Source organism: Calidris pugnax, unplaced genomic scaffold (genome assembly GCF_001431845.1).
Source record: "Calidris pugnax isolate Ruff unplaced genomic scaffold, ASM143184v1 scaffold178, whole genome shotgun sequence".
NCBI lineage: Eukaryota > Metazoa > Chordata > Aves > Charadriiformes > Scolopacidae > Calidris > Calidris pugnax.
The window spans coordinates 725124-732461 of NW_015090986.1; the positions used below are offsets into that span (position 1 = coordinate 725124).

A 7338-nucleotide genomic window follows, 5' to 3' on the forward strand; every position below is an offset into this window, starting at 1 on the left:
AAGAGTTGCAGTCAGTGGCTCGACGTCAGGGTAGCAAGCAGTGACGAGTGGTGTTTCTCAGGTCAGTACTGGGACTGGTGCTGTTTAACATCTTTGCTGGTGCCATGGATAGTGGAATAGAGTGCACTCTCAGCAAATTTGCCAACAACACCAAGCTGTGTGGAGCAGTTGACACATTGGAGGGAAGGGATACCATCCAGAGGGATCTGGACAGCCTTGAGAGGTGGGCCTGTGCAAACCTCAAGAAGTTCAACAAGGCCAAGTGCAAGGTCCTGCATGTGGGTCAAGGCAATCCTAAGCAAAATACAGGCTGGGCGGAGAATGGATTAAGAACAGCCCTGAGGAGACTTGAGGATGTTGGTTAATGAGAAGCTCACCGTGAGCCAGCAAACTCACAGCCCAGAAGGCAAAGTAGATTCTACCCTCTACTCTGCGCACGTGAGACCCCACCTGGAGTACTGCATCCAGCTCTGGAGCCCTCAGACAGTAAAGACATGGACCTGCTGGAGTGAGTCCAAAGGGGGACCACAAAGATTATGAGGGCTGGAACACCTCTCCTATGAAGACAGGCTGAGAGAGTTGGGATTGTTCAGCCTGGAGAAGAGAAGGCTCTGGGGAGACCTTCCTGAAAAGCCTGTACCTAAAGGGAGCCTACAGGAGAGCTGGCAAAGGACTCTTTATCAGGGAGTATCATGATAGGACAAGGGGTAATGGTTTTAAGCTGAGATAAGGGATATTTAGATCAGATAACAGGAAGAAATTCTTTCCTGTGAGGGTGGTGAGACACTGGAACAGGTTGCCCAGAGAAGCTGTGGCTGCCCCATCCCTGGAGGGGTTCAAGGCCAGGCTGGATGGGGCTTTGAGCAACCTGGGCTAGTGGGAGGTGTCCCTGCCCATGGCAGGGGGGTTGGAACTCAATGATCTTTAAGGTCCCTTCCAAGTCTAACCATTCTATGAAAATAACTGCTTTCATACGAAAAAGAAAAACATCTAAAGTGTAATAAAATTACATATTACAAATTGAACAGCTTTGCAATTTTGCCTGAGCCGAAGCTAGTTCCATATAGTACTCACAAGCTCCAGTTTTCTTCAAAGAGCCAGCGCATCTGATCTTTTTAACTGCCACACATAGCAATGTTTAGTGAGTAAGGTTAGCTAGAAATCAAAGTCTTTTATCTTCTCTCTCAACCAGAAAACACTTAAAGGGATCTCTCCAGGTGAATATCATCCTTTCCTCATCCCCACAGCTAAATACCCAACACTAAGCTTAAAGACACACAAATTAATTTATTATACTTACTCTTTTCACTTCTTCTTCTTTTGTGTATCTCAGGCAGAAATGAAATACTCTAAGATCTTTACAGTAGATAATTAGCTTCTCTGGGTATTTTCTCAATTGTCCAGTTAGAAGTTTCTTTTTCTCATCATAAACTGCAAAATTAGAAAGTCTAAGTAAATATCAAAAAGAACTTTGACATCAATTGGTACAGCTATCCCTGCTTGACTTTTCCAAATTCTCAAGAACCTAATTCAAGCCCAAGTTTTAGCAAGTCAAAACAAGCATCCTACAACACAGACTGACATACACTCAATTTTTTCTTAAACCCACTCAAACTATTTCCTGCAAGGTAGAAACCAAACTTGCAGTAAGCCAGCTGCTCAGCCATTTTTTCTGTTCACATGCTGCCTGCCTAGGATGTACAAAGTTCTGAGATGCATAAAGAACATAATTTAGTAGTTTTGCCCAAGGGAAAGTCCCCAAACAACTGAGATAATTTTAAGTTCCTAAAAAAGCCTATTTTTTTTTTAACCACCACAAAATCCCCAAGAGAGGCCTTCGTTCACTTCTGTTTGAGGATGTATCATTTCACAACTTCAAGTGCTGCCAGCTAGGCTATTGTACGTGAAACTAAACAGTGTCTTAGCACCAGCTTCCAGTAGTCTCCCCCTAGGACGCTCCTGTATGAATCCAAACCACCATTCATGGATACTCCTAATAGTCTTAACACTAGTCCAAAGTCAGGCTTCTCAATAAAGCCCTCCCCACTATGTACAAATTACCAGCCCCATTCTCATTTACCCTTTTTAGCAATACAGCCATACCTGCCAGCCCTGCTGCAAAACACTCACTGATTTACTTGTAAATTAAAACCTCGTTTTCCCATCTCCTTTGATATTTTGAAAGCATTATAAATCTCATAAACCAAAGTTTCTTTAGACAAACAAAATATATAGTTTGGGAATCTGGTACTTGTACTGCTCTGCAGTACTATGGCTCAAATGAAGTGAACACCTCCATACTTATAGCTGATACACTGGAGGGTCGTTGTGTACCAATCTTAATCACAGACTTTTCACACTACACTCTTCTTTGCGTGGCATTTTGAAGGAATTATTTTGTCTGTCCCTGCAAGATATTTAACCAAGATGTAGCTTTGACAACCTTGAGGGACAAGACTGGATTCTGACAGATCTCAAATCGTCATTTCATCATTAAATACAACTGCAGCTGTTTTTTCCAGACTGCCCAATCCTAGTTGACAACTCCATCAGTTTTCTGAAAAGGAGGTATGAGTATAAACTAAAAGCATCAGCGCTATAAGACACTCAATGTGAGGTATGTTAAATGAAGAGAAAGCTGACTTACCTCCATAGATTTGATCTACACATTGCAGGGTTATGTCGTTTTCTCCTACAATCTTATTCTTAAGTTGTGGCTCCTAGAATGTGAAAAAAAATTCTTAGAAATCTCACTTTACTACGCAGTAGCACTTTCTCACAAGTAAAAGATGTATTCCATACATATTTTGATATCAGTATTACTTCTTATAAGCTGTGTAAGGCAGAACAGTGAAGAAAAGTTATTAAAATACAGACAGATGCAGGTTGCACAGGTGTAATTTATAAACTGTGTCTCAGCCATACTTGAAATGCAGATAGTATTTTTACTTTTCAAATAGCTTCAAAGCACGCTTTTCTATTGAGTCACTTTTCAAACTAGAATCATTGCAGTAAACAGGAAATACAGTAACTTGATGTAATTCAAGCCCTTTTATGACAAGTTTCCTTGCTATGAGAACCTGGCAGGAAATAGAAAGTCTCTTAAAAGAACAAGTATCCCAGGAATATTCCAACATAACAGCCAGATTTATCACTGGGTAAAATGAAGAGCCCAATTCTCTTATCTACTGTTCTGCCAAACTTGAAGTGATCTGGGGCTCCCTTCCACGAGTTCAGAGTTAAAGATGACATTTAAGTGATGCCTCAATTAAACACTGTTATGTTAAATACTATTGCCAGAAGGTTGATGTACACTACATCAGCAAGTTACATTTTACATGAAAACAGCTGAGAACAGAGTTAACCTCACTCAAGTTATTTCCAGGTCTGCAGTACTCTGAATCAGGCGACTAATACCGAACTTTTGTTAAGAGAAACAGAGTTGACTTGGCATGCTATAAACCGAAGATTTCAAGTCAGTTACAGAACAGAAATTAGCATGGTCACTACCAGCTTTAGAATAAATCTCACATGATCTGTGGAAAGGGTTCTGCAGCTCTGTCCAAATTAATTCCAGAAGGTCCAAAAATTTATACTTGGCTACAGAAGCCTCAGTTCAACATTTTAACTCCCTGAAATTTTACTCAAGAAACTTGCAACTACAATTAACGTGTGTCAAATCATATTCTCATTCTTCTTCACTATCAAGATCACCTTGCATTGGAAAGTAATAAAACAGGCTCTCTCCTTCACTTTTATCACCTAAGTAGACTAGATTGCTTCACATGCTTAGCACATAAAAAAAAGGTGTGGCAGCCCTTTGACAGCTCAAGTTGAGCATCTAAAATAAAGGAAACAAGATTCAACTGATTTCTAAGATTTGGGGACTTTTTCACCTTTTTCAGTGTTTCCAACTCAATAGTGCCAGGTTTTTAAATCTTTGCAGTCAACATCTGACTTTGAATGGAATAATTCAGAGCTTTACTGAGCCACACAAACAATTATCTACAGGATTTCCACTGAAATCAGCTTACTCAGTCTTGTGCAGCCCCAAAACAGTTCTGCAGATGTAGCCCAAAGTCAGCCAGATGTTATATGACATTGTAAGTATGTTTGACATTCCCACTCTTGCAATTGCTACTAGATAAGCACTCAGAAATCAGGTTTAAGCAAACTATTGATTTAATTTTCAGAACAATTCATTCTTTTAGCTTAAGCCTCACAAAATCACCAACTCACAAGATACATTAGATATATTTTATAACTCTTTGTAAGCGTCCACATACAGGCTGGCACCATTTTTACTTAGTCATTAGAGCCTGAAGAAGGATCTGCATAGACCAAGCAAAGGCAGATTGATTAAAATTAGTCTGCAGCCATCAAAACTTTTTATAAATCTACGTTTTTTCCTGTATCCATATAGAGAAAGATGATTATATAGTCAAGAACAGTGTATGCCTCAAAGCCTGTTTGGTCATAATTAGAAGACTTGTCTTCCTACGTTATCGTCCGAAGCAGAATCATCATCAAGGAAAGCAATCTTGAAGTTTGTGCATACAAGTTTCCCGTAGGTGCCACGATTTGACCCATCTTCTTGTATATACTTGTACACTGTGCTTGCCTCACAAAGCAACAGTTCACCTGTGTAAAAGAAACACCGACTTGCAACATAACTGACATTTATAACTGAATTATTTCAACTGTTACCTTAAACTTAGCACTAACCTCCTGACAGCTTCTCATAACTGTGCCCCTGAAGATATTTCATCACTGTTATACAAAAAGACTAAGAGGCAACTCCTGGAACAGTACACTGAGAGCTTTTCAGGTTATTAACATTACTCAAGATGGGCTGAACATTGTTCAACTGCAGAAGTTTTGGGGTTCTGTAAGCAGAGGTACAGAACTGTATCATGGCCTACTCCAGGTGGTAGGAGAACAACATCTGGAGCTGCAAAGAGCAATCATACGAGTATGTACTCAAAACAGAAAAAAAAAGCCCACTGCAAAGTAGTTAATACAGTCGATAAACAAGTTGAAAACTGTTTTAATTTTCCTTACTAAGATTGCTGAAACATTTGAGTTAGTTATTACAAGTTCATCTTAGTTAATTTTTCACAGCTTTGACTGGAGATGCTGCTTTCTTTACAGGTCCCAGGGCTATTTTAAAGTTCTCAAACACAAGTTGGCATAAATAATGGTCAATGAAGTTCTAATCCTAAAATAAGCAGGAACTGAACAGCAAGTTTAAGAAAGTAAAAACAGGTTTTCATAAGTATAGTCAGCCAGGCTTTTGGTCTCTCCTATGAAGTGTAGAAGACCAAACAGAACAATACACATTTATTCTAAGCTTCTACTTGTATTTTATCATAATAATTTCATCTTTCCTAAATTTGGAAAACATTATTTAAAAATAAAGTGTTGTAAATGTAAGAAAAAAAAATGTCTTAGCGAATGAGGCATCAAAGGCCTAAGTAACTCAAGTAGAAGCAATGCAACTAGAAAGCAAGCATCCACTAGTTCTTGGTCTTTAGTTCCCAAACACCTAACTTTATCTTTTAAGAAACAGGGCAAACTGAAGTATAGACAGTTCTCCACAGGCAGCTTACAGGAAGACACTGTACTCTATAAAGACTTCAATTTTTGTACTTTTTTTCAACAACCCATGTAGAACTGATATTTAAAACATTTAAACCTGTCTGGGCTGTTACACCAAAACCTCTATTTTACTACTTGGGACACCGATGTCATATGAACGTTGGTGCACACATGGGAATATTGAAATATTGTTTACATGACTAATTTTTATTATTTAATTCTAATACTATAATACACAACAGTTACCTGGTAATAAGTGAGGATTTACTTCTTTTTCTATGCATTCTTTTATGTGTATTTCCTGAAGAGAGAAAGAGTAATTATTACTTAGCAAAGTTCATATGTTCAACACATGATGTAAAAAACAACACCCTCCCTCTTAATTAAATTCCTCACATTCTAGCAAATAAGCAAATTAAGGGAAAAACTTCCTAAATTAAATTCGCAATGTGCTCCTTCTCCTAAAGGTAAGTAGTCTACTGGCTGAATAATTCAGTGGTTTAACACCCACAGTGTCAGTCACATGCAATTGTGAATACAGGAGGAAATGCATTACTTGTACATGTAACGGACAGAAATAAAGCATTACCAATATTTTGTAAGTTCTCTCAGCACATGCAAATGGATAAGCATAAACTTAGTATTACACCACCATCTCCCAGAGTTCATTCATAAGCTTTTCCACATAGGACTTAATATTTATTTCTAATGTACCCTTCACAGTTTTGCAAGCCTCATCCTTCATTATCTGTATCTGATTTTCTTACATGTCTTATTGCAAACGAAGTACAAAAGTAACTTAAACAGTGCTACCAAGATTATAGGAAAAGGAATTTCAGAATCTCAGAGCCAAGACGTAAAACCAGTCACAGGATATCCTCTAGTTTGGACACAAAGTGCACAAACCAAACCTACTAAACTCTCAGTATCACTTATTCTAGCCTTGAGGCACTGATAGTTGGGCTAAAATCTCCAGCTGAAGACTATTAATGAGAGGACACGTTACACCCTTCCTGCTTAGCCAGTTCAGAACTTCCTCCTCTAAGTCGGAATCACTTCTCATGCACTGGAGTCCTTCTGGAAAACTATTAGTTAACTGGAGAGCTCCCTGGGGCCACAGCAGTAAGCATGCTAATTTTAGTTTGTCACCAGCATCCAAAGTCAGATATTGCAAATCAAGGCCAGCAATCAAAAGGAGACATAAGCAATAACAGTTTTTCTGGATTAAATACAGAGAAACAAAAGCCTCTAAAGAGCATAAAAATATCCCCTTTGGTCATTCATATAAACACTTGCTCTCAACACCCAGAAGACCCAAAACAAAACTTGAAGACTCCATAGCAAAACTAAAACCACCAGGAAACCATGTCATGAGAACAGCAGAGACATTCAAGACAGGTTGAAAAGAGGTAAAGGTTACAAAATGAAGTTGTGGTGGTGCAAAGAAAGAAATCTGTAACTACATCTGGCAGCTTATGCAGAAAGAAAAATACAGTTTGCTGCCTTTGACTTCTAAGTCTGAATGTTGTACAAGAAAACTTTATTCTAAGTTCAGGCTTGCCAGCTAAATAACTTACTAAGCAAACATGGCTCAAACTGAACACTGCTGCATTCAGAGCAGAAATACATACACGTTTCCCCAATGTTGTCTCTTCCCCACTGGTAGCTCTCAGCTGAACTTTGGGTTTACTGTTGCCTTTATAGCTATGTCTTCTACTGCCACAATTTGTGTGCAATTAA

General features: G+C 38.7%; 1 long non-coding RNA gene across 1 annotated transcript; it reads right to left on the reverse strand.

Annotated features, from left to right (window-relative positions):
• Positions 1 to 1300: 1300 nt before the first annotated feature.
• On the reverse strand, positions 1301 to 5915 carry LOC106894908. The gene is made up of 4 exons (XR_001413336.1): positions 5845 to 5915; positions 4502 to 4641; positions 2648 to 2720; positions 1301 to 1431 (listed from the first exon to the last, which is right to left on the reverse strand). It is a non-coding gene; the product is annotated as an uncharacterized LOC106894908 (long non-coding RNA).
• Positions 5916 to 7338: the final 1423 nt, after the last annotated feature.